Source organism: Pygoscelis adeliae, unplaced genomic scaffold (genome assembly GCF_000699105.1).
Source record: "Pygoscelis adeliae isolate BGI_AS28 unplaced genomic scaffold, ASM69910v1 Scaffold27, whole genome shotgun sequence".
Lineage (NCBI taxonomy): Eukaryota > Metazoa > Chordata > Aves > Sphenisciformes > Spheniscidae > Pygoscelis > Pygoscelis adeliae.
In genome coordinates, this window is record NW_008825410.1 from 508,760 (window position 1) to 534,381 (window position 25,622).

At 43.8% G+C, this 25,622-nt stretch overlaps 1 long non-coding RNA gene across 1 annotated transcript; it reads left to right on the top strand.

Moving 5' to 3' along the window:
• Positions 1–248: 248 nt before the first annotated feature.
• LOC103922369 lies at positions 249–3,424 on the top strand. The gene is made up of 2 exons (XR_663879.1): positions 249–338; positions 2,259–3,424. It is a non-coding gene; the product is annotated as an uncharacterized LOC103922369 (long non-coding RNA).
• Positions 3,425–25,622: the final 22,198 nt, after the last annotated feature.

Below are 25,622 nucleotides of genomic sequence, written 5' to 3' on the forward strand. Positions count from 1 at the left end.
TAATATTTTTTTTTAACCAAGTTGTGTTTTTATTATAATTCAAGAAATTGTGGGGTTTTTTTTAGATATTTCTGCGCTTTTTGATCTCATAAAGACTTAAATATGATCCAGACTTTTCTGTTAAAGAGAGAAATTTGTTACCAGCCGAAATCTACCTTACCCAGAGGCTGAGCTAATCTGTCAATAAGGCATGGTACCAAAGCAACGCAGCATAGAATATTTAGACCTCTTTTTCTGTCTTTAGATTGGACTGGTTTAGATGAAGATGAAGATGCGCACGTCTGGGAAGACAATTGGGATGATGACAATGTCGAAGATGATTTCTCCAATCAGTTAAGGTAATTTTGGTTTTAACTTACTGTTTTAGAAGATGGGCAAAATGTTTAAAATGGTATTGTTCAGTTAATATCTGGGAGTTTGAAATCTGCTTACTTTAAAAAATAGAGATCTGAAACAAGTGAAAGCTCTGCTTTGTGCTTTTCTATCTAAAGCTTTTCAGAACGAGACTTAAGGGTTTACAGCACAGTTTGAAGTACTGATCAGCATTTCATCTTTTAATAATTGTACTGTGAGCCCTGAAATCTGCCTGATGTGTTCAGGCTTTTTGCGGTGTTACGCAACTTAGTACAGAGATCTCTGCAAATTGTAATACAGTTGACACTCTTTAACACGAATAAATACTTTTCTAAGGACTTTTCTACATGTATGTGAAAATTCTGAATTGTACTGCAAAGTTTAATGGCAAGGGATCCAAGATTCTCTCTTCTATGCTATGTGGTATGCAAAATGTGTTGTTACAAATTTTTTTCTGTGCCTTCAAATAGCATTGCTGTTCTTTGATCTCTGGAAGATTTGTGCATTTGGACAGTTATCTATATTAATGTTAAGGTTCCCTTCTTGTGTGTGATGAGCATGCTGTTTATAAGCAACAATAGCAAAGTAATTGTTCATAACGTGCTTTAAAAAAAATGTTCGCAATTTGGATACCTCTAATCCAGTTGTTTAATCCTCTTTGTCACTTGTAGTTTCAGTTAATCCTTTACTGACGTATAATTATAATTTAAATTGTTTCAAGCATCAACACAAACTCGCATTTTATAATTAATCGCTCAGTATGTTGCATGAGGAGCAAACTATCTGTAATACAGCCTGATTAAACAGTTCCTGGGTTGATCTCCCTTGTTGTACTCCAGTGAAAGTGATCCTTTATGTAGAAGATAGAAAACTAGTCTTTGGTATAGTTGTTTCTCATAAGGTTGAAGGGCAGTTAAACTGTAATATTGGAAAACAAGTTGATACGTAGTGAAAGAGACTTTCAAGGGATAGCGTAATTCTTGACAAACACAGTTGATCTTGACAAACGTTCAATAACTGTGCCTTAATTGCAGCCTGTAGTATCGATGGCTGTATATTGGTGTTAAAATGGTAGTTTGCAATGTTGCTTGGTTGCAGCATGTTTTTTATTTCATCTTTAGAAAGAAGATGCTGCAGTCCTCCACTTCTAAAATTCCACTACTAAGTATGTAACCTGAAATATTTTTAGAGATTTGGACTACTACTGTATCTAGATACACATATGCGAAGACTAGGAGATAAAACAGGATGCAGTTCTGGCTGGTGTGTTTGGAGGCAGGTGAGAAGCAAAGTGGGGACAGGGCAGGAGCGATAATGGTTGTGGTTGCTGACTTGCTGTCCTGGCCACAACTAAGGGGAACAAAGCAATCCTTTTCCCTCAGAATTGTTCACTGGAAAGTGTATTGCACAAAGATTCAAAAATAGTGCAGTCTGGTATTTTTATTTAAAACAAAGAAAAAGCTAAAATTAATTTGGAGGTACATGCATTTAAATCGCTCAGATTAGTGAGCTCATTTGGTTTAAGGAAATCTTGAGAATAACTGGTATAAGATAATACTCTGTTTTTCTAATGTGTCTGGAGTTGTTGCAGGCTCACAGGTGCTGCTTTGCACCATGTAGTTGTATTCCAGCCATGGTGGGTCAGAGGGCAATAACTATGATTAAAACAAGTATTTGAATTTGTCACTTAGAAGGTCGCTTCTGGTGATCTAAGATACTAAGCTGAAGTTGAAGAACTATAGAGTAAGTGAGGTTAAGGTTATTGGTATGAACCAGAAAGCAGCATGACATGTTCATGTTCTAAAATGATTGTATATTGTGCAGTATATTTAATTTTTAAAAAGTCAAATGTTTGACAGTATTTTATTTGTATGTTTTAATATACCTATCTTTTTTCTATACAGAGCTGAATTAGAAAAACATGGATACAAGATGGAAACCTCATAGTTTTTGATGAATATGGAGTGGTTTAACCTTGAACTGTGGATAGACTATACTGAGAGAAGAAGAAAAGGTGGAAAATGAGAAGACAGTTCGTTATCTGCTTGGATTTATTATTGTTTTGTATAAAAAATAAAGTTTTTAATCTTAGCCTAGTCATACATTCAGCCTCTACTAAACTGGTAACTTGTATTTTGGTTCTGAAATGCCTTGTGCGACAGAATTCATGGACTTACCTAGAATGCTACTAATGATCTTTCAGTGCCTGGTGCTATCGCACCAGCTCCCGTCATGGGGAACCAAATAAGCATTACCAGAATGAAGACTAGTGAAATGTTTCTGTCATAGGGAATGTGGAGATGGCAAAAAGAAATAAAATACGTATTCCAGTTAAAATGCAGCAGAGGTAGAAAGGAGTTTTGGGGAGTGATAAAGCTTATTTTGCCTCAAGATTTTATTTCATAATGACTTGCTTTGTTTTTGTTAATAATTTCATGTGGGTGTCAGTTTGATAGCCTCGAAAGATAAAACCCACTTTAAAGTGCGTCTTACAACAGCAGAAATCCAAACTCTGATCTTGTCCTGTCATTTCTCAAGACTGTTAAAGAGGAGACCTCTCTGGAGGTGAAAGAAGTTCTGTTCTCATGCTTATTTAAGCCTAGGAATCTCTGCTGAAATTTCCTCCAATTTGCCAGTTACAGCAGTTCATCTGTATCACACAAACATGCCTGCTGAGAATGGAAATCAGACTTCCAACTCTTTTCATGGAGGCCAACAAACAGTTGCCAGATAGATACAGCAGTAGTGACTGGATTCGATTACTCTCTGAACTAGAAAACAGAAGGTGGAAATTACAAAACCTATTACCAATTCCATGAATTCTCCCCAAAGGAGCTGTTAAAGCTGGTGTACGCAAAGACATAGGGAGATACAGCGATCCTGGAAGTGTAGGCCATGACTGCAAATGAAAAAAAAAAAAAAATTTTTTAATAAAGGGACAAATACAGCTATGTACTCATGGAATTTGAATTGGCTGCTTGCTTTTTCGGCAGTTCACTGTAGAGAAGCAGAGACGTAATTGCTTTTTAAAGCAAGCTTTCAGAATAAAGGTATTAGTTGACGGACATGCAGTAATGGTATTTAATGCTTTAACCTTGTTAACTAAATAACTGAGTATCTTACGTTATAATTGCATTTATTAATGCGAAATGCTAGGAAGCTTCCCCCTCCCCAAATTATGGTGCTATATTTATGGTGGAGACAAGATTCACTGTGACCCTTACTGCTTCCTGAAGATAGCTCTGTAAAGGCCTTCCATTGCCATCTGAATGTTTCTGCAAAACTAAGTGTTTCAGCCGGTGTTGGATGCCTTCAGTTTGTCCAGTTCTGTACTGCTTGGGAAAAGAAAGGGAGGCCCTTTCAAGTAGACTTGCCCTGTGCTCAATCAAGTAAGTGACTTGCTCAGATTGAAATGTGTGGCTCACGCAGCCCGATTCAGTAGAACACAAAGTTCTGGAGTTCATGTTTTGAAGAGTAACAAATGAAAAGTGTGTATTAAGCAGCAAATAGCAATGCAAACATCCTCAAGTTAGTGTTGGGAGTTTGAGAAAAAAGTACTTTCAGTACAACTCTGGAATTGCTGGTGTTATTAACACATCAATATTGGGAAGTTGAGTAATGAGACTGACCAAAAGAAGATGACAGAAAAATTATGGAAACCTCTTCCGCAATCTTCGGGTAGGAACAGCTGCTTTCCATTACAGGATTCTGGAAACCTCGTTAAAGCAGCCCTGTCCCATCAATTGCTAGCAGCAGGAGGAAGCCACTGAGGCAGAAAAGCATCTTTGCCTCAAGAAGTCTTTCATGGTTTTTGCTGAGCCACAGTTGTCTTGTGTTAGTATCTTTTTCTGCTTTCTTCACAGAAGCAGAATTGCAAGGGAAGCCTAGGCTGAGGTAGTCTGATGGCTCTGTGCTCTTGCAATAATAACCTTCAGCTGCTAGCACATGACCTGGCAACCTATTAGCATTTGGGGGGGGGGGGGGGATATTTGGGGGCTGTAGATTTTCAATTAAAGAAAAAAAAAGGGGGGGGGGGGGGGAGCAGTCTGCTTTGAAGGTCAGTTTGATGGTATGGTCTGTGTAATGCTGTCTGCATAAGAGAATTTGTTGCAAAGGAGTAAATGAAGTCACGTGCAAAGTGAATGGTGGTATGAGAATGTAGCTTATTGCAAAATCAAGCACTTCATGGAGGCTGATGGCCTGTATAATTGCCACTGCATTCTTAATTTTTTTGCCCTCAAGTTTATTGCGTGGTCATATGGTTCCTCTTATTTTAAGCTTTCTAGTATAAAAATGACTTGGGAACCCTTCTACTTCAGATTGTTTTATTTTTTTCTGAAAATTTTAAAACCCAGCTGGTTTTGAGACTAAAGCTAAAGACTTTTTTTGCCCATTTTTTTCCATCTTTGACAGATTTGGTGTTCTAGAAGGAAGTTGAGATGGTTGTCCAGGTTGTCACCGTAGCAATTCACCCTAATTTACCTGCTGTACAACTTTAAAAGGATCTAATCTTTCCATGTGCTTGGAGGCTTGGGTTTTTTAGATTAGCCACGCTGGGAGAGGTTTTCTTTGGAGGTCTTTCCTGGAGATGTTCCAGTGATCCCTGTTAGCTGAGGAATGCATGAAGTGTGGGAGATAGGAATGCTTTGGGGGTGTGAGGGAGGACACGCTGAGAGAAGGCAGGGATTTGGGAAGGAGGATCTGCAGCCTGGCAAGGGTGGGAATGTGGTGGAGAGAGGGAGGTGTGGCAAAGATCTGAGCGCAGGAGAGGTTGGGCTTTCTAGTTAAGAAAGTAGGACAACACGTGGAGGTGTGGTGATTGGGTGTGGGCTGCTGGGTAGTCTCTGTTCCCCATTGTGGGAAGGAGATTCAGGTCACAAAGCGGTTGACGTAGGCCTGTGTTTGGGGACCTAACCTCCTCATCAGCCTGTCCCTCAGCCGAGCAATGAGACTCTTGGACACGGTGTCATTAGCCTGAGCCACGCCGGGGTATGCAGCATGCGCCTACAGCTCTCCTCTACATGAAGATTAGGGTGGCGTTTTGCAGCATGGGGAAGGTTGACTCGCCCTGGCCTAGACGCTGAGGATGTCCCAAGGCAAAGCACTGTTCAGCTAACTGGGAGGAAAGCTCTGAAAGGTCCCCAGTTGCTAATGAGTTTGGCGCTCTCACTTTACCTTGATCCTTAAACTATACACACGTAAGAAGAAATGCAAAGTCACAAATAAGCACACATTGTGCTGTACAGAACGAGTAAGTTTGGGTCTCCGTATCACAGCAGTCTGTGTGCTTTGCAAATGCTCTAACACATTTTCTACCATTCCTGGGAGACGGAGAAGTGTTTTCTCCTCTTTGAAGTGTCCGCTAATTTTAAGTGCTCGGTGTGAGACCCCAGGACCTCATGTTTCACTGGGTTCAGTAGTATGTAAAATGCTCTGCACGTTCGAATGTTTCTTTAGCTTCAGTTACTGCTGTGCGTATTCAGCATTTCTCCCGATCAGGATTTATGGGGTATCAAGTCAGCCACCCAGAAAAGGAGGAACACGCATTACAACCTCTGCAGCTTTCGTAAGGAATGAGGCAGGGACTCCACAAGTCGCTACCTTCCCCTGCTAGCTTTTTCTTGAACCTTATTTTTTCTTATCCTGTTTTTTCTCGAACACTAACAAGGACTAACAAGTCCCCTGAGGGAGGGGGTGAGTATAGGAAAATATATGATCATAAAATTAAAGACTATGAGGATACATATGTATGGGAAAGGGAATTGTATTGCACAGGGTTACAGTTCCAGCATTTCCTATCTTTTAAGTGTCTGACTTTACAGCCCTAATAATAATCTTTTAATGCAGGTATGATTTTGTGTTTGCATAATAATACAGCTAAATTTGATTTAATTCCAAGGCATGTAGGGAAGTAAGAAGATTGATGCCCAGAAAGTTTTTGTGATAGAATTTTAGTAAAGAATGAATGTTATGTAACATTTCAAACACACCGAGATCCTTCAAGATGAAGTGTGTGATATAAATGTAAAATGTTTGCAAACTATAATTTAGCAACTGTTTTAAAATCAAGTCAGTATTCCAACCTCTTACATGCGCTGGGTGAGATCCTTTGTCAACTGAGAGCTAAGGGCAGTGAATGTGAGATTCATTAAGTAATTATATAGGAACATTAATTTCAAATTAATTTCAACAGTTGTCTTAGACATTAGCAACCAAATTAGGAGACCAAAGGCAAACAGTAATGCAGCTTAATACTTTTAATAAATGAAGGCATTTGAAGTGATTTACATAAATCGGATGATAAGCCCTCATTTAATGGGCTTCCAGATGCTCCCCGCCTCCCTTTCCCGTTCACCTTTGCACGTTTCCAGGATGTGGCTGTGTTCCGCATCTCCCCGTCTCTCATTACATCGCGCTTTTCTCAAATCCTTCCTACGTTGGCTTCATAATAAACGGTCAGACTTTCTGGAATTTTTTAGCGTGAGCTGGAACCTTTTAATGCTTCTGAATCTGCAGCGCTGGGAGGCATGGGGAAAGAACGGAGCCACCATTGACAAGGCCCTCAGGAAAATAAATGGTGGCGAACAAAAAAAGCAGATTAGGGTATTGGGGGAAGCTTGCCTAGAGGCAGGGCAGGGAGATGAAAACCAGTCCATCAGCAAGTGAATGGGTCACATGTAATGGATAATGACCAGCCCTTTTCATCTTTTCTGCAGTGAGCTCCAGGCTCTTAATGAAAAGGAACAGGCACTGGTCTGGATTTACATTGCACCTGATGGAGGCACGGCAGCTCCGTGACCCATGGAGGATACGAAACCAGCCCTGCCAATACTGAAGCCACCGGCCTTGGGTTCCTCCTGCCATGAGCAAAATAAAAGCACTTCCCTCCCGAGGGAGCTGGTAGTCTGAGGGATGTAAAAGGCAAGATAGGGCAGCTGGGGCGGGTGGCTGGTGGGCTGTGTTTCCCTTTCTTGTGGTATTGGTTTGCAGTGTCTGAATAGGATGCGGTGGAACTATACAACGCAAGCCTCTAACATCCATAAAGATTAAAAGGACGAATTGTCCAGGTCACAGGGCACTTCAGTGGTACTGTCAAGCTGGCAGTAATGTTGGGACCTTGCTTTTCAAGACTTTGGTAATGAACCGATGCTGTACGGCCACTTCTCCCTCGGGGAAAGCATTGGGGTGGCTGGGGGGTACCAGCAAATCCGGAAAACAAAGGTGTAATGATTTTGTTTGTGCTCAGCTCAGTACTGCTTTCTTATGCCAAAGAGAACTGGTTCAGGTCAGAAACGCACAAAGAGGCGTAAGCTCTAGCAGAAGAGCTTGATCCATCTGACTCCAAAGTATTTCCTCCTCCCTTCCCAAGCTGTCTCTTGTGCCCTCTGTGCAGGTGAGTGTGAGCTGGTGCTCAAACTGGCAGAGCTGAGACCCAAGCAGATTTTCTTCCTGGCCAGCAGTTCACCATGGAGGAGGATCCCAGCAGGATGTCAGGGCAAACAGGAAACCGTGGCAGCAAGAGGCCAGATAAAAAAAAAGACCTTTTCTACCTGAAGGTTAAAATGAGAAAGGATGAAAATCACTCCTAAGCAGAAAGCAGCATCTGAGAGGGTATGTGAGCACATCACGTGGCACTACTGTTGAATCGCTGTAAAGAGGGATTCACTCCAAATTATACATGTGAAATGGCAAGACCTCTAATTTAACCAGTAGTGTAGATGGATCCATTAGAAGACTATTGCTTCAGTGGCTTTTTAGGGCATATTAATCTTTTTTTTTTTTCCTGGGGCATATTAAAAATGCAGAGGGTGCAGTACAAAGCGGACCTCATCCCACAGGCATGAGCTCAGTTCTCTGGCTCTCCTGCTGCAGGGCCCATCTCCTGAACGCTCAGTGCTGCAACCAGGTGTGGCTCTTCGGTCTGTTCAGAGCCAGGTTCTGGCTGCAGCTGATCCCTAGTACTGCAGAAGAGAAAGGGGCTGTGCAGATGTGGCGGCAAGATGGGTGCTACTGCGTGTTGCCTACTGGGACCCTCAGCTTCAGCCTAAGAACATGACTTTCTCCCGGCCTCTGACTTGACACTTCACAGATGAAGCATTAGGTGCTAAGAAATTTAAGGGATTTCATAAAAACGTGCATTGGATTCTGTTCCTTGCTCAGCTACTCTATGATCAATGTCCATTAGAAGAGAGAGAAGAATACTGTTTCATTGCCTGTGAGCGCAGGTAAGATTACCTTGGTACTGTACATCTTTCCCAGGATGTCATTTCTAGGCATTGCTAGGCTGAAGCTTGCCTCATTAGAGACTGTCTGTTCCCCTTTGTAGGTGCTTGCTGTCTGTAGCACCAAGAAGGTCTGGTATGGGGTAAGCCTTATAGGTATTACAATTTATATACCTATAGGTATAGGTATATAAAACCAGTGGGTAGAGATTTGATTGCAACTTGATGGAGCTGCAGAAACTGTGTGACTCATCTTAAATGGAATATATATATCACAGTTATAAATAGGCTCCTTTTTTGTGGTTGCAATGACATATTTAGAAATTGCTGTTCTTATTTTTAAAAATAACTTTGATGTTATACAGATATCTGGGACTTGCAGGTTACATTGTTTATTGAGAAAACACACACTTTAGCAGTAGCTTTCTGTCAAACCAGGCATGCATGGTGCTTTTACAAACACAGCATCAGACATGGCCCCCCTGCCCTGAGACTCTCAGTGAGACAGAGACAATGCACAGGATACGCTGCAAGAGAGGATGGAGTGGGGTGTGATGGCCATTGGTAAAACAGCACGAATAATGGGTGTTCTGGGGGCAGGCAGAAGGAAGGAGAGTGTCCCGAGTGAAGAGGTTAGGATGAAGCAAGGGACACCTGGTTCAGCTTCAGCAGATAAAATGGACTGGATCCAGGTTGCTTCCAGGTTGAAAAGGCTGGTATGAAATGAGCTCTCTTCCTAGCTTGAAGAACAGCATACCTGAAAGGTATAGGGAACTTGGTCAGTTTTTTTCATCTAGGAGACAGTTGAGTGGTGATCTGATCATAGTTCTCAAGTTCCTTTATGGAGAAGAAAATTATCCCATAAGGAGATGGCTTTTTCACCTCACAATAAAGGTAGAGTAAGACTGAGAGATTGGAAGCTCAAGTTAGACAAATTCAGGCTGTACATTTTTACAGCAGGTTCTGAATTGAGCCATTGAAAGATTTTTTTCCCTCAGATGTAGTGGTCTGTCCACCATGGAGCTGGTAATCAAGATTAGGCTTCCTCTTGATGCTTTGTGATGGCTGAGCAAGAGGGCATAGGTGCGATGCAGGAACAGCAGTATGGAAATACAGACATGTTAAAGGGGATAAGTGCGGACGACCATTTCAGTCCTGTCTCACCATAGCTTTCCAGCTCTCCTTCTGCTCAGTGCTGCCATGATCTTTGCCGTGCATTAATGGTGTGCAGCGTGAGTTCATATTGTACCATCTCTAACCTCTTCCATGACAGAAGGCACTAAATTAGGCAGTCTGCCTCCCAGATCCTTATCTCCTGCTTTAGCTTCATTGATGTCAAAGGGTGTTTATCAATTTCACATTGGTGTGGGATCAGAACCTGGAGCCTGAGAACATGCAGTAAAAATGGTCTGCAGCCATGGACTTGAGGAAGCACCACAGGGTTTTTTGTGGTGTGTATGGAGCTGCTCCCCGGGCACCACTGGACTGCTGGGTCCTTCTGTGTAAGGGGCACGGGTCTCCTTTCACTTCTCCTTCAGAAGACTGCAGAGGCAGGGATTTAAATACATCTTAACTAGATTCAAACTTTGAAAATACTGAGCAAGGTGTACAAATTCTCAAATATTTGATGTTTCCAAGGGGCACTGGTTGGAGTCCAGTGGCTGGAGTCCATCCTGTTGGAACCGTGTTGTGAGCTTCAGCTCTGTAAATTGGGAACATAGGTGTGATTTTTCCCCTAGGAAGTCATATTCACAAGAGCACTCAGGGAGCTTCCTCCTTGGTTTTGCTGAAGCCAGTTCCAGTAGGTGGAAGAGTCTCATGCTGGTCTCACCTTTGCCATTTCCACAAAGGTTTTGAAAACAGGAGAAAGGGGCAGGGAAGAACCACAGAACTGACTCAAGAGAAGATTCCTCATAGCAAGAAATGTAAATATTCTGCATATTGACAAGGTAGCTCAGAGGTAAGCGTCACAGTACAAAAACACCTTAAAACAGTGAAGGTCCCTCATGCCTGAAGAGCAGCTGTAAGAGGTCAGACCAGAGGCTCTGTGCCTGGAGGGGTCAGCTGCTGGGAGAGCCTGGCTGGGGGGAGCCAAGGCTGTAGCTCCTTTGGCTACAGCCAAAGCTTCCTGTCAGAGACGTGCCAGTAGTGCTGCTGGCAGGTAGACACTAGTGTCCTGTTTTGAGTGGGGAAATGGTCATGGAGGAGCATTTTTGCCTTCACAGGAGGATGTCTCCATGGAGCAAGCTGGTGACTTTTATAGCTACGATGAGCGATGAGCAACAGTGATCCTCGGAGGCACTTCAGCATCAGCTCTGTAGTGAGCACCGTTAATTGTCATCACTGATTGCTCTTACTGAGACTTCAAGTGATTGGAGAAACTGCCCGATGCTCACGAAAGGAGTTAAACCTCTTCAAGGCAATATTACTGCTGGAAAATCTTGAAAACAAATACATGGTTAGTTTGGGAGGGGATAGGGTAAGTCAAATATTGTGTTAGTGGGTTTGGAAAAAACATATGAGGAAAGAAAAAATGTAATTGTAGAGACAGCAAGAGAGATGTGGAAATGCAAAAGAGGTAAAAGCCACAACAGCCACTGAGCTGAAGAGGGTAAGAAATGTTGAATTCAGGCTTGGACCACCTCAGAGGCAAAGGATCCAGCGTTCCTCAGGGAGGTACATGTTGCATCAGGATGAATGCTTGTGCCTGAGCGCTGTAGGTTTTTCGCCAGTGTCCGGTAGGCAGAGCTGCACCAGGGCCTGGGCTGTGCCTCTCTGTCTATATGTCAACGTATCTGTTTTACAAAGTGATGGCAAGCTCCCAGGTGGATGTCTTTTGGGGAAAAATCTTCCCCTGGGTAGGTACTCCTCCTGCAAGAGGGTGTTCTGGTTTTGCTTACTTTGAAATTTTGGAAGTAGCTGCTGGTTTTCCAAGGACACCTCGTAGTGCAAGCTGTTGCATGTCCCCACCTGGGCACACGCTGTGGCGTTAGCCAGGATGTCTCTGGACAGAAATTTTTATTTTTCAGAAAATATTTAGTTCCTGAAGCCAAGAGTCTCTGTGGGAATGTACCACGTTGAGCAACATGTTTCAGATCTGAGATCAGGATAAACACGGAAGAAAGTGGAAGACTGTATGAGGGTTACTGGCAACTCCTTATCCCAGGGCAGGGAGCGGCTGGGTGGGCGGCGGTCCCCTTCTGCACCTCTACCTGCCACCCACCAGTAGAGGACCTGTGCCCCGGGTGTAAGGGTGCCAGCCAGACCCACCGGTGATTTGTCAGGCAGGGTCTCTCACTCCATCACTTGTCATGGAGAGTTTCAGCAGCTCCTGGGTCTGTGCTGAGGAAATGGTAATAAATGAAAATTCCATTTTTTTGGGAATCCCACACCACCTATTCTGCTCTTTCAAGGAATTCACAGTCTGAGACCCTGTTGGTCATTTTTATCTCGTAAAGTTTGCTGAATTTATAGCAGTGTAGTTCTCACTATTCTCAATCACCCAAGACTTATGTATCTGAAATTTGTATCTTCTCATAAAAGATACCTCATTTTTTGCTTTCCCCTGCCAAAACAGTCTTGCTCAGGTTGCCAGAGCTGCCTTTTAACAGGCTTACAGACCGCAGGAGAGCTTCGACCTCAGTACAACTCTTACCCTCCCTGGGACTCGACCCAGATGGGTCTGTATTTTGTTACACCTCCTGTGGACCCTGCATCCTCCAATCTGCCATCTGTCCTTCCACCTCAGTCAGGAGATTTACTAAATGTAGTTGCCCACAGATTTTTCACTTCTAGTGTGCTGGGTTAAAACTCCCCCTTCCTAATAAATGGGACAAATGATGTGGAGGGGTGTCGGGCCAGAGGAAGGGGCACAGAGCTCCAGGGCACCAAACAGCAGAAAGGAACCACAGGCTCCTCTCAGCTGCCAACTCAGAGGGGGCAAAGGCGGTGGGGTGGGAAGAAGAACGGATGTTGCCTTCTCAGTGGGGTCAGCACTGTGATAACACAGTATGCCGTTTTCAATATTCCACTTAACTACTACCACTGCCACTCTTATAATTAGCAAATAAGTGAATTACATGCTATTAATGATCACTAGACATTCCTATAAGACTTTCCTATTAAAGTGGTCTTTCATGTTATCAGAGGCCAATACTCTCTTTGATAGTCACCCATTGCTTCGATGGCTTTGAAGTTGCATTTCTGTTTCATTTGAAATAAAACTGAGGAAAGGCAATATTACAATCACAGGCCTGTGTTTGTTTCCATTGCGAATGCATTAGCATTTCAAGGAAAAAAAAATCTGCCCAAAAATCACCGGGTGATCACCAGAGCGATGCTCAAATATGGTTGTGAAATGACGAGGTGGAAATCCATGTTCCCGGTAATGAGATGGAAGTTGAGTAACAGCAAAGGGAATGTACATAAAACAGGAGGTGTGCAAAGCTGCATTACTCTAAGGGCCAGCGAATCACACACATGGTGTCAGGGAGTTGGCACTGCTGATTTTGCTGGAGATTCAGCAATTTAAGTAACCTAATCAAGTGTCATAATTGATTGGAGGTTCATTTCCTCTCTTGGAAATCATTAAGGGTGGTCATTGCTTGCTAAAAGCATTTAATACTTCCTGCAATGGAGCGAGGGTGTTTCTCCCCCTCGCTGACAGAAAGCCGTTGCCAGCATGCGGCCGGGGAGCATGGTGGCCAGCAGCTCCGTGCTGCCCGCCATTCAGCCCATACAAAGGGGTGCAATGCCCCCAGGTGTGGAGGGAGCCCCGCCAGGAGAACGGCAGGGCCTTCACCGCGGCGTCTTCCCCCCTTCGCAGCTCCCCCAGCCATTAACAGGCTGCATTTGATGCCAGGGAGTGATGGTCGTTGGGAAGCGGCGTCATGTGGCGTTGCTTCCTTCTTTGTGCGAAGAGCTGAGACGTTGGGACTCTCTTATTCAACTTGTTGAAACACAGAATTGCCGATTAAATCCTCCCCTCTGAGGCTGACAGCCGCCTCATCCACCCCCACCCCTGCACAAGGGGTCACAAGGAAGACCTGACTTCTGTCCTCAGCCACGCGCACTGCTGGGACCCTTCAGCCCCCGCGCCCGCTGGGGACCCGCTGCCCCGCTTGCAAGGGAGATGGGAGAGGTTGAGCCTGCAAAGCCAGTCCAGCCCCACGTTGGTGACATTCAGCTGCATACAGGTGTTTGCATCTATGTGTAAAAAAGAAGATGTCTGAGGGCAGAGGTGCCCAGGTTTGCTCCTTGCATGGGTGGCAGGTGCCATTGGTGTGACCTCAGCTCTCGCGCCTTCCTCCCGGTGACGCTTGCGTAAGTGCATACCTAAAGCCAGGCAGCAAAAACTCTCCGTGGAAGAGCGCAGCTCCAGCAAAGGGGATCACCATTGCAATGCCCTATCCAGATCACAGACAACAGTGGTGTTAAATGCTTCCCATTTTACACGTAGAGAGCAAAGCGTTACTTTAATAGGTTTTGAAATAACCTTTCTTGGATTTAGCCCAATAAGACAATCTCTTAAAATTTGACAAAATTAAAATGGAATGTTTCAGTCCACAGGAAAGGGTTTTTAGTTTTATAAGGAGCACTTGGAAAATACTGAGCTTTATTTTTAAATTAAATGTAACCAATGTTAAAAAGCTGCTTGTAAATCAGAATTTCTGACCTCCAAACACACAATATGGGCTCCAGTGAGCAGATTTCTGCGGGCTCTAGAGAAGTACTTTCACCAGGTAGCTATACTATTGTGCCAACTTAGTGTAATCATTGTAATCAGCCAAACCAATTACAGAGTAACAACCTACTATACACATAATATTCTAGGTATATATTAAAGATGTTCTGTTCGAATTGGTAAAAGTCCTCTATTTCAGCAGCAGGAAGAAAAGCCTTCATCACTATTTTTATTCATGCTTCATTTCAGTGAAGACTTAAATATAGTTGCATTTATATTTTGCACCTTGGAAAATATTTGTATTTTCAAATAACACATTAAAGCTTTGAGCCTGAAAACACTAATGCACAAGAGTAACTTTATTTATACATTAGGAATATTTTAGTCAAATGGTCTAATGTTTGCAGAATCAGATTCTGAAAAATAATGTACTATTTTATGTTGTACTACTATTTGTGCAAAAATTAATGGATGCATTATTTAAATCAGGCATTTAGAGAGAAGCTTTGCAGCTCGGCTGTTTTTTGCTATCAAATTGTTGGAAGAAACAAGTAAATAAAATCTGAGGGAATGGGAATTGAAAACAGAGGGAATGAAATGGAAACACGTGAAATGTTCAAGATGTGAGGGACACCTGCTTCAGCCTGAAATGTCCCACATTCAGAGCAAAGGCAATTTTGAACCTTCCCTCCGACCCAGGATTTAGTAAAACTCTTGATCTGTCTTTTCACATCTAAAAAATCCTTTCATCGTTCTGGTCTCCATCAACCCCAGAGGTTAAAGCTTCCCTTTCAGCTCTGATTATCACAGATGTGGCTCTGTATGAGTGGAGACCCTGGTTTTACCCAGGACTGGCCTTTGCATTCAAACTCAAATGCCTTTTCTTCCAAAGCTCACACACACCAATTTGTTTAATGCTCTGGATATTAAGTATAGTCTTCAGAGAGAACACTTGGGACTTTGCTGAAGCAAGACCACTTTTTAACCAGAAGAGCCAACGGTCTGTGGCTTCAGCCAGGACGGCAAGCAGTGCTGGCTCAGATGCTGGAAGGAAGAAGGTCTACAAGCAATGCTGCCAGAGGAAACACCGCAAACCTGTCCCGCGGGGAAACGAAATACTACCCCACACGGGCCAACAACAGAGGTGTTGGATTAATTAGGCAAGTGAATTGTGCCTGCTGCCTGATGATGTCCTACACACAGATAACCAAGTTTGCTTCTGGGAGCAATCCTTACTAGACCTTTTATTAGAGATCTAAGTAGCTGGTAATGGCAAAATAGACCACCTGCCTCCATCAAAAGTATTTCTTGACTCCTTTAAAATTAGATTTTTGACCTCGAAGTTGTGGTACCATTTTTCTTGCTGCTTCTGTCACCCTGGAGTAGCTGCTGTGGTCTTGATGCCATCGTGGTATCTATAGGAGGGGTCCCCATGCGGAGGCTGGGTTCGTAGCACACTCTACTGGGTGCTGAGGTGGGTGAGCTGTAGCTCGGAGTCAATGTGGAGATGCAGTGCTCTTGGGTGGTTAAGAGGTTCCTGCCATCATCACCATAATTTACTGGTAGCAAAGTGAAACCTATATTTTTAAAAAAGCCCCCATTAAATCACCTAGCTAAATAACTTTCATCCTGACCTGTCACTTTGTACTCACAATCCACTTTCTGTTTCGTGCCTAAGCCACCAAGCTGGGGAGACCAGCCCTCCTTGTACCCTCCTTTGGCTATTGCCAAAGGACATTTCACTCAGATGTGCACCAGGGAGTTCCCAAAAGCAACAGAGCTAGTTGTGTGGGGAAACCAGGAGCAGAAACACCAGTGAGAATGAAATAATGACAGTCACAACCCTCCACCTAAAATAGCCCTGGATGGGATGTTTTGTGCTCACTGAACCGGGTTATTACTTTCCTGAGTAAATGCAGTGTGGACTTGTGGAGAAATAGAGCTGAGCTACTTCACTTTCTACATGGTGGGTGGTTTTCTACTGCATCCTGACCCACAGGAGCTCAGCATCCCCCGTGAAGACCTGACCATCTCTGTTTTTTTCTGTTTTGGCTCTTTGCACCTGCCCAGCTCCTCTTCCTGCTATAACATTTCTGGGTAAAGCTTTGTTATACACTTCCTGGTGCAGATATGCTCTTTGACTAATGACTTTTAAAAATGGTATCTGCCTTTTCTTCCTGAACAGGCCCCTTTTACACAATAACTACCATGCATTTCTGATGGTGAATATGTAAATAGGTGAAAATGAAAATGCATCCACTGTCACACAGAATAACATTGCAGCTTTAAACTTCAGATCCATTCAGGATGATTTGCTAACATTTGGTACTCCAAGCTGAAGTGCCAAAATTGCCTGTCTTGTGCAATTTTCAAACATTCCACCCGCACAGAATGAAGAAAAAATAGCTATCTCCAAGAGAGAGCAAACTTCATTTAACATGTTTTACAAAGTACTAAATAGCTTTCCTATTTCAGATGAAGAGCAGAGAATATGTCCTTTGTGCTGTACTTACCAAGTACTTGCAATATCACATATTCCAGGTAGTTTCAAAGATACTATGACATACTGCATTACTATGATTATTTATCAAAACCACAATCACGTAACTTTGTATGATCCATGAGCTCAGTAGGGAAAAATTTAATTTCTATTGCTTTTAATTTCTTGAAGAATTGAAATAATTTGCATTAAAAATATTTTGAAAGACTAGTCTTTCTCTAGTCTGTTTGCTAAATACGATTGCAACTGTAGGGCGTTTTGTGTATCACTCACCAAACAGCTGACTCTCTAACTGCAGTCAGGTATCCTTAATCCTAGGATGGGTACTGCCTTCTGTAGTCTGGGTCTTCTGTCACGTCGGAGTTTTTTATAGACACAGGCAATTATTATTCCATATGTAAAGACATTTACAGGGTGTACTTCATAAAACAGAACTGCTTTTTAATCTGACAGGTGAAGGGTGACTCCCTTTAAAGTCTATTTGTCTGGACAACAGCCATGTTTTTACAAAGAAAACTTGATTTCCACAAATGCAAACCTGAATTACAGAGGAGGGTAAAGGAAAGGCCCAGTAAGCCTTGTGAAATGGAATCCTGGCTCAGTGGGGGGGTTTGAAGCACTACAACAATTATTTATTACTAATAAATATTTTATCTGAGCCAAGGACTGTCCTTACAGTTTGTAGAAACCTAGTCCATGAACATGGATAACTGCAGAGCATGTACACCATTTTGGTTTATACTACTTTCCTCCAAGAATATTGTTGCTTTATCATTGTTTTTTGTTCGTAATTGTACTTACAAACTTTTGTGAGAAGGAAGCGTGGTTTCTCAACATGGGTGAGAATTCAGAAACCTTTGAGACTACTTTGTATTAGGTAATCTCCCCAAATATCCAATGCTTCCTAAAAGCATCTAAATTATTCCCATGCCCTTTAAATTATTTAAATCAAGAAAATTTTCCCTTAAAATAATTAAAGGTACCATGCCAAATTGTTGCTAATTTGCAATTGATTTGTATGTGATGCAGAGTACCTTGGAACTGGATATAAAGAATTGTGTGGTTTTTTCCGTAGACTTGATGTGTTGGATCCAGGTCAAAACTGTAGTCAGGACAACTGACCCTGGAAAATACGGACTTTTCTATGGCAGAGGGAAAGCAGTCTTTTGAATGGGGGATGCTTAATTTGTGAATATGACATAGTGCAGACTTCCTTGCCATATTTCCAGCATTTTGTCTTGCCCTCTGGGCTTGAACTACCAGGAGAACAATTTGTCTTGTGATGTTTGGCATTTCTGCTGCTAATGCCAGAGTAAACTAAGGAGACAAAAGGCAAGTGGAAATTAAAATGGTGCCGCGTGTAACTCCAAAAATAAGGTTAAATTTTAGACATCTTTCATTTTAGCTCCTCAATTCTCTAATATCAGCTGAAAAATATGGCAGCCACTTCTGAGGGTAGGTCTCTGTGGTATTTGCCGAAACAACCAAAAATCATACAAACACCCTAGAGTGAAGTCTGGTCAGAGGCAATGTGAATCACCTTGAGCTCTGAGCTCATGTGGTCACAGACAGAGCATTTGGCACCGAGCCGACGCGTCCTCCACCAAGCCGTGCATCTTCCCAACTGCATGTCCCACCACCTCCCATGAAGATCGTGCTGTGCTGCTGAGCCAGCTCCTCCTCTGAGGAGCTGCCGTGATGGGCCCTGCCATCAGCGCAAGTCCAGGCTGTGTGCCGCCAGCATCCCCAGGCAGGCGAGGCATCGCTGCCCCGGGGACATGGCCGTGATGCTGGCTGAGAGCCAGGCCTGATGGAAAGCTGCCTTCTGCAGTTGAGGCAAAAGCAGTTTTCCCTGGTGGGAAGGGAAATCAAAGAGAAATTTTGAGTCATCCGCTCGGCGCTCGCCTGTGAGTCAGGAGCGATGGCTGATGGCCTTGGCAACTGTTGCAGCCCCAGCCTCTCTGGTTTTCCCGGCAGCAGCAGGTGTTGTTGCACAGGTGTGCGGCAGAAGAAAAATATACCATCCAGAGGAGGTAGATTTGGTGGAAGAGAACTGAATAAGGAAGGTTACAGTGACGTTAAAAGACACCTGGAAGCTTAAAAAACATTGCTGATCTACCAGTACTGAATGAGGGCCAGCAAATACAACAGCGCAGTAAGAAACAGTGACGATGTGCCCTCCGCGAACCTGAGGCGTTCTTGTGGCGGTGCAGGAATCTCCAGCACATGGCTGGAAAGCCAGCAGGACTCTTGCTCCCAACGTACTGAGCAAACACCTAGGCAGGGTCTGTGCTATACAGAAAACATCTCCCCGATCAGTTCCCAGCAGCTTAGGGAGAGTTCACAGCTAACCGCTCAGAAATAGCAAATGTTTGGCTGCACTTATGGTAATTTCTCACTCTCTGCTCCCTCCGCGTCAAAACGATTATGTATATTCTTCAGAGTCGATAAAGTTACTCAGCTCCGAAGCCAAAAACATGTGTTGAAAAGCCGAGGTACATTAAAGGCTCTTTTTTGATTCTAGCCATTTCACACACATTTTCCCTAAGCCGTGGCAGGCTTCCAGCATAGCTGAATCCAAATGTTGCTCCTCTCGCTGGCGCATAGTTTGTTCGCATAGTAAATGTGCACGGTACATCTCATCCAAGGCTAGTGTTATTTCTTCTTGCAATGCAATGTTTGTTACTGACCACAGCTGTGTAGAATGAACCTGGTGGCACCAGCCTGGCCACTGCATGTGAAAAAAAAAAGCCGATCCCTCAATTTTGGGAGTTTTGACATTTTTTATTTGCATTTATTTGCACATCTCTAAGCATTATTCAATTGTCAAACAATCATGTGTTGGTGGTGAGGAGGCAGGTAAGTTACAAAAACGAATTGGCAAGATTCTCGTTTGCAGAGAGTAATTTGTCTCCACTGTAATGCATGTATATATTGTCAGGTCGGCAGAAAGGAGCCTTCTCGAGAAATGAGAATCAGATTTATCAGCTCAGTTTCAGAGTCATGTTTGCTTGCTTTATTTGCATAGCATAGCAAAGAAAATCCAGCTCTCCTGCTGTTTTCCATTTCCCGAGAGCCCCCTTCTCCCCTCTCACCAGCCCTCCCTTTGCTAGTCCCACATAAATGGAAAATGGTGCCGGCATATTTTTCTAGGTAGAAAGAACAGAGAGCTTGTAACCTTCCCCTCCTGTCAATCATCACGTGCAGGCATGTAGTCCTACCTTGGCTGAGAGCTGAGGGGTCTATATAGCTACATCATTGCCAGAATGGCATTTCTTCCCAAAGGCATATGATCGCTGCCTCTATTTCCTGTCTTAGCCATAAACCTGCACAAAAAAGGATGCTTCTCTTTTGCTTTGCCTTCTCAAGCCCCGACTTTGGCAAGAGTCACTGGGCAGAGTCTGGTGACATGGAGGACGAGGTTGCACTGGCTCCTTTTGGGGCACACCAGTCATGGGGCATTTGGCTCACGTGAAGGTCAGCACATGCCTGGGATATTCGATGGTTATAACAAACAAATTCCCAGACCATCCGCTTACTGCCGCCTCATTTTCCCTGCTGCACCTGGCGATCGCTTCTTGGTTTTACTCAGATCATAACTGGTGTCAGGAGTCTACAGCCATACTACTAACTACTACTGAGCCATAGTATGACTACTAAGTATGGCTTGTAAAACCATACTTAGTTGGAGAAATGTCCCTCACTTTGTGATAGCAACGGGTTCATCACAGTGTGTCCATTGCTGCAGCATCTTTTGCATTAAAAATAAATTTGAAGCAATGAGGCTGGCAGCAGCCACATTGTCAGTGGGGCACAATGAAGTAGAGCAGAGAGCTGGGCATGGCAGGAGAAAGGCTGGAGATGCTAGGCCACAGCTCTTCATAGCTTTTCAGGTATTTTCAGAATAGTTTTTCTGGCTTTTATTTTTGGGATCCTTAAAAAAGCCATGGGACCCTGCCTTTTCCTTGTCTGGGGCTTCTGCTTCTCAGCCTCTGGCGGCTGTGCTGCTCCTCCAGTTCCACGGCATGTCAAGCAACGTGTGATATATCGCAATTACCCCAAGGGTGGCAGTCCCTGGGGAGAGCTGACAGCACAGTTCAGATCAGCAGAGACTTTGAGTTATTTTCAGGTAGTTTTAAAGATCATTCAGTAATTCCCTTACATACTCTACAGATTCTGATGAAGATTTTTTCCTCTTGCAGTTTTCTAAGTCAAGAGCAAAAATCACTCCCTGTTTCCTCTTGCAAGTAAGAGCAAGAGGACTCTGCAATTTGGAGGTGCAATGGCAAGCTATGAATTTAGAGCACCAGACTTTAGAAGTAGGAGTCCAAAGGAAAGGTATCTGGTCTTTTTTCAGATTCAAAGAGATTAGAGCCACTTCCAATGATTTAGAACTAGTTTTAGGCATGGTCTCCTTGGTCTCTCCTTGGTATCCTCTTTCCACATCTTCCCTTCCCTCAGTGGCAGTCACACCTTTCTGCCTATGTCCTGACAGCAACCTGGAGCCAGTGAATCCTATTGGACATTTTATCTCACTAGAAATATTCCACTACAGATTGTGAAGCCTCCGGAGTCCTTAAAATGTCAATGGATTGGCCCTTCTCAGTCCCTGACAAGGAGATTCAATCAAACATTGGAGCAGGTTGTCCAGGGAGTCTGTGCAGTCTCCATCCCAGAGGGGTTCAAGAACTGGCTGGATAAAGCTCTGAGCAACCTCATCTGATCTCAGAGCTGACCCTGCTGTGAGTTGGAGGTTGGATTGAGACCTCCTGAGATCTCTCCCAGCCTGAATTATCCTGTGATCCCATACAGTGAGTCAGGTGAGAATGGTATGGTCTACCTAAAGTGGCAAAAAGTTAAAGGAGGCTCTTTACTGAGACCTAAGGAGGGAACCCTGAGGAGAAAAACAAAAAAAATCCATCCCTCCTTGTGTCCTAACAGAGGCCGGTGGGGCAGGCAAAGGGGAATCTAACCCTGGACATTGGCTGTGGCATTGCTCACAGTTATCAGCAACTACTCAGAGGATATGACTGTGTAATTTGCCAACATCAAAGAGCTACCATGAGCAGCACGTACCAAGGTTGATGGAGATCTAAACACTGAGAGGCTTCAGATCTGAATATGGGACATGACACTGAAATTGGTGGTTTTTGCAGCTTCTTGTGATTTCTTGCTCCTAATTGCAACTGCCACATAGCTGGTACAATTGCTAGCAGAAATAGCAATCTCTGGACTCATGGGAAACTCCCTGATACCAACAGGTTGATTCGCTCTGATTCCATCAGGAGGTGATTAGATGTGTAAACAGATTCAGTGTTGCCCATTTTTATATATTTGTTGCGGCCATGGAAATACTCATTCTACTTACAGCTCCTACTGCTCTTGCTATTTCATAACTTTAACTTTTTGTTTGAATGAAGAGTACATATCTAGCCCTTATGGCTGGAGAGAAAAGCTTAAGATCCAATAACTTGTGCAAAGACCCCGGCAAAGGAGATGTGTGATACCCTATGGGTTATCTCCTTCTTGTTTCTAATTTTGGCCAAGCTGAACTCTACTTCTTACATTATCACCTACAGGACTTGCTCTGACCGTTGAATATGGCTGTGAAATTGGTTTTTCTGTTGATGGTGCCCCCATCCCAAGAGCTGTTTGTTACCATACTGCATCGCTGAATGTTGTCCTTCAACTATGCTGCCAAAGAAGGGGCTTGGGCACTCCTTAAGTGTCTCTCTGGCAAAGCCAGCTGGCTTAGATAAAGGGCTGAGGATGCTGATCTATGCTTACCCAGTCACCTTTGCTCGTTGAACTCAGGATAACTCAGAGACCCTTCCACCCGCACACGGTAGGACGGGCACAGCAGACCTGAAAGGGGATCTCGGTGTATGGCCATTGCTCCCATCATTTAGGCTGAATGGAAGTCCCAGGTGAAGCTCTCCATATAGGCACAGCCCTGTCCTCCCTTCACAGCAGGGAGGTGATGTCTGTATTTTCCCCCCTCAGATGCTGTAGCAACTTATTCTGGAGAATTTCCTTTCTTGTGCCCAGGAGACCTTTTTAGCTCCCTTGCTTAGCACTCCATTATAATTTTGCTGCGGAAGGAGGTCGTGATTTCTGTGTCAGGGCTGTTGGGCCCAGAGCAGGACTGGATAACAAGTGCAATAGAACAAAGGTGGCAGATAAACACCTTTGCAAAGCCTTAAAAACCAGTTGATATTCTCCTTCCACAAAATGAAGGTGTTTCCTTAGTCCATACGTATTAACCACTTGTGGTCACTGATACCTGGCTGGCCAACGAGCTGCTGAACACGTCACATGGGCACGCGGTGTCGCTTCCCAGCGACAGCACTTAACATGTGTTTTGTGTGGGCAACCCGAGGCAGTTAAATTGCCTGGTTAGCAACCCTTTCGCTCACCCCCTGCCACGAAAAACCACTGCAAAGAAAGGAGAGGTGGGGAGAGGGAAGGGGGAAGGGAAGCTCTTGCATGAGTTTTCACCTGGATACAGTTGCTATAGGAACCACTTATGGAGCATCTCGGCGCCTCCACTATTCAAGGAAATTTGCTTGCCCTTAATAGCGGGCAAAGTGGTTTACCAGCAAGTGTAGACATTCGGCCCCTGCTCACCCCCAGTGGGACAGGAGCTCCTCGGCTGGCACAGCAGGGACCGCGGGCGCCTGCAGTGGGGCAAGGGGCTCCCTCGCCTGACAGGTCAGGACGTTGAAAGAGTGATGCACTCTCTGCATCTGCAAACAGCAGCAGTGGCGGTCAGAGGGATGCTGAAGTAAATGGCCAGTGGTGGAGGGCCTGTGGTGGAGAGGGAGGATGAGAAGAAGCCAAGAGATAGCAATAGAAATCAGGACTTTTATTGCAAAGAGAGCAGGAATAGAGAAAGGGTACGTAAGCTCTGAAAGAAATGGAGTAGTGGAAAAGGTGAGAAAAGAAATCAAAGCTGTAGGAGAGGTGGGTGGCATTAAAGGTGGAAACCTTGGAGAGTGAAGCAGCAGTAGCGGAAAGTGCCCGGCTTGGTGTTTGTAATGTGTGCTGGGATCCTTGGATGAAAGGCCTAAGTAGAAAGAGCAATACTGTGTTTCTTAATATAATTTTGATAGCTTTTGCAATAGCTCTTGGTTTCAGTCCTTGAAACCTCATCTCGATGGAAGCTGTGGTAGTGGCTCCGTGTCATTATCCTGCTGCCAGGTGGACATTTATACTTGATGGTGTGGTACAAGTGCAGAGATTGCAGCTACTGGAGCAGAGGCTTATCAGCTGCACATTAGAGCAACTCTTGACCCTTGGTTTGTGGGGAGCAGTTCATTGGCAACCAGGAATAGACTGCGGACAACAAGTTAATGACCTTTTCCTACCAGTTCAACAAGAAAAGTAACTGCAAAATTGACATTGTTGGAAGAGCCCATATCAGAGAAGAACGGTACTAATCACCACAAGGCAGTGAGGGGAAACGGCAAGGCAGGGAAAAGATTAAACTGAATTACACAAAGGACACCCAAGTTCAGAAAAGCACTTAAGTAGCTGCCTAATTTTACGCAGCTAGTGCAAAGTATGAGCCAATTTGAAGCGATCAAAGAAGGAACAATCTAAGGATGGCTCAACAGAACAGTGTCACTTAGCAGGAGCTCAAACGAGCGGAAGAAAAGCAGAGGGAAACTTTAAAATAGCTCAGAGTAGACAACAAGTAGGCGAGCAGAGGTCAGGTGAAGAAGTGTAACATGGCAGAGGAGGAAGGTGGCAGCAGTAGGAGTGAATTATAAACTATTATGATAAATGACAAACGGATTATGGTAAATCTTCTTGATGGCCTATTTGTAAGCTGCAAATCAACAAGGGTTGGAATCTATTTACCATGTGATGCACTTTAACTTCACGAATTAATGGTATAACCTTAAACAACTTCTGCTAAATGCACCACTTCACAAAATTACACAATTTATGTAAGGAAACCCGGATTTCACATGTCAACTGATATAAATACAATATTGATATAATTGTATTTTTTCAAAGATATGCATTAAAAAAAACACATAAATTGAGCAAAAGAAAAGTATATAGACTATCATGTGCTGTTCGTGCACTGCCAACAGAACTTGGATTGAAAGTGTTTTTCCTATAGTCAGCTCTGCAAAGGTCTGCCACAACGGAGCTCCTGACCTCAACAATTACATATGTTTCTGGATAGGTATTTATGCACAGTTTCTTTCAAAAATTTCCTGTCACTACTGCCAATGTTTTTTGCCTAATCCCATGAAAGAAACAAAGCAGAGCATTTGGTAAAAGCCAGGAGCCAGTCATACGCTAGCAGCTGACATGCACAGGACTACTTCAGGTGGCAATGTGCTTTAAAAAATGCTGGCAGTGGTGGTCTGCTCCCAGCCATCCTGTAAACAGGCAATGAGTTTCCAGAAAGTACTGCCTGTGGTCAGTGGATTAATTGGTTTGGGCTCAGAGTTCTCAGAAATCTGGGACAACCATTTCTTCCTCGACCTTGTTGGGCGATACACACATCTAACCATCAGGCCTCACAACTGATCTCCCAAAAATCAAGGAGAGCACAACAGATTTTAAATACCTGTAACACATGAAGGGCAGGAGTCAAACAACAAACCACAGTCAGAATATGGGCTTCTGTGGCAGAAGGATGTGATACAGGTAGTGGAAGAGAAAAAGTGGTGAAAGACATTTATGTTGCCCATATTCAAGCTAAAGAAATAGGCCGAGCTCTGGGTAAGGGTGAGAAAGACTAATTGAAGAGTTTTACTATTACGTCTCAGGGCAGAGTATATATGGCAAAGAGAAAAGGTTGTCATATGAGAGAACTCCAGCCAAAGCACCAAGCTTATCCTAA